General features: G+C 54.8%; 1 pseudogene; it reads right to left on the bottom strand.

Moving 5' to 3' along the window:
* Positions 1 to 1092: 1092 nt before the first annotated feature.
* The window catches only part of LOC143304774 (large subunit ribosomal RNA), a 2942-nt pseudogene continuing 1667 nt past the window's right edge, over positions 1093 to 2367 (bottom strand).

The following is a 2367-nucleotide window of genomic DNA, read 5'->3' as shown; positions in this document are numbered from 1 at the left end:
GTCCCAAAGCTCATGGGGCAGGTTTCGCATCTATATGAACCACTGGGTCCTTGACTTGTTCCTCTACAATGAGGCAGGTGGCATCTGGCCCCATGAAGCTTCGGAAAGCCTTTCCCACAGTCTTTGCATCTCCATTGGATGCGGGCTGTCACATGATGTTGCTCCAGGTGCCGCCCTAAGTCTGACAATGACAAAAAGAAAAGGTCGATTTCCCTTTTCTGGCAGACAGGGCAGGCAACCTGGTCACCCACGATCGGTACCATGATGTCAATCGTGTCCGGGGATGAAGCCAAATCGTCAACAGAGGTCCCCTCCAGAGCGGAAGAATCCGCCGCGACGTCTCCGGGACCGAGAGATGCCGCGTCCGAGGCGCTTTCTATGTCTTTATTTACCATGATATTTATTCTATTATTTTCCTCAAACATGCCCAATCGTTAACCTTATTACTGCCAAGTCGTGCCATAGCTAATCAAGGAACGAGTTCCTTTCAGGGAGATAATTCCATACTTCACGATGAAATTCATCGTTAGATCGGCAAGCCGATTTTTTGGTTTCGTCTCTCGCTCCTTCATCGCCGCACTCCATTTGGCCATACTCGGTGTCCGGGGGGATGCGCCCCGCGCTGACACAAATGAGTATGTTACCGGCGGTACCACGAGGAGGTAGGAGTGCGACTTGAGCAAACGGGGCCAAAGCCCCGCCTGCCCCCAAGCAACTATGACTCTTCCATCGTTGGAGACAAGCCGTTTTCCAACGTCCCGCCACCCAACGAGCAAGATCGCTTCGCTCAACCAGCAACCCTCGCGCGGCTCTTCCAGCACACACGTAGGCAAGCCATGCCACCTTCCAGCTCATCCGCCTAAGTCCCAGCGGCGTATCGTTTTTGGGCGAACGCGGCTAAGGGCCAGCGGCATATTACTTTCTGGCGCGCACAGCCAAGTCCCAGCGGCGTATTGCTTTTCGAGCACGCGCGGCAAAGTGCCAGCGGCGTATTGCTTTCTTTTATAACGTCACTAGTCAGATGACGAGGCTGCTGTTCACCTTTTCCGTTTCGTGTAGCACGAATTCGGCTTAAAAAAAAAAAATATGGCGATGCGCCGCCAAGACCGGCCGCACCTCGCTATATAGCAAGCGCGACCAAGTCCAAGCGACACACCGCCCTTGTAACGTCACTAATCTAATGACGAGGCCTGTGGAAACCTTAAGAGAGTCATAGTTACTCCCGCCGTTTACCCGCGCTTTTTTGAATTTCTTCACGTTGACATTCAGAGCACTGGGCAGAAATCACATTGCGTCAACACCCTTGGGGGCCATCGCAATGCTTTGTTTTAATTAGACAGTCGGATTCCCCTAGTCCGTGCCAGTTCTGAGCTGAGCGTTGAATGGCGGCCGAAGAGAACGACCGCGACGGTATAACCGCCACGGAAGCCTCGCAGCAAGGAAGATCCGCGGGAGGCCAAGGCACGGGACCGAGCTCGGATCCGGGGTGCGCGACGATATCCACTCCCGAGAGAGATAGATACGCCGCGTCCCGTTCAGCTCGCCCAGGCCCGGCACGTCAGCCAAACCCGCTTCCCGACCAAGCCCGACACGCCCCGCTCCTCAGAGCCAATCCTTATTCCGAAGTTACGGATCCAATTTGCCGACTTCCCTTACCTACATTAATCTATCGACTAGAGGCTCTTTACCTTGGAGACCTGCTGCGGATATGGGTACGAACCGGCGCGACACCTCCACGTGGCCCTCTCCTGGATTTTCAAGGTCCGAGGGGAAGATCCGGACACCGCCGCAACTGCGGTGCTCTTCGCGTTCCAAACCCTATCTCCCTGCTAGAGGTTTCCAGGGAACTCGAACGCTTATACAGAAAAGAAAACTCTTCCCGGATCTCCCGACGGCGTCTCCAGGTCATTTTGGGTTACCCCGACGAACACTCTTACGAGGGCCCGAATGGTATGCGGTTCCGCTGCCGGGTTCCGGAATAGGAACCGGATTCCCTTTCGCCCAATGGGTGTGTATCTTTCGCTCATATATTATTATATATGTTTCGCTCAATTTGTTGTTGCGATTTTTGTGTATGATCTTAGGACACCTCATCTGCATAGGATTTCTCTTAGGGCTTAGGATCGACTGACTCGTGTGCAACGGCTGTTCACACGAAACCCTTCTCCACGTCAGTCCTCCAGGGCCTCGCTGGAGTATTTGCTACTACCACCAAGATCTGCACCGACGGCGGCTCCAGGCAGGCTCGCGCCCAGACCCTTCTGCGCACACCGCCGCGACCCTCCTACTCGTCAGAGCTTCATGAAGGACGGTCCCGGATCCCGCGAGGAGATCGCGAGACTCGCGTGCCTTCCCACTTGCCACTGA

The sequence above is a fragment of the Bombus vancouverensis genome, unplaced genomic scaffold (assembly GCF_051014615.1).
Source record: "Bombus vancouverensis nearcticus unplaced genomic scaffold, iyBomVanc1_principal scaffold0054, whole genome shotgun sequence".
Lineage (NCBI taxonomy): Eukaryota > Metazoa > Arthropoda > Insecta > Hymenoptera > Apidae > Bombus > Bombus vancouverensis.
Note: the sequence above shows the minus strand (reverse complement) of the source record. Positions and strands in the feature narration are given on the sequence as shown.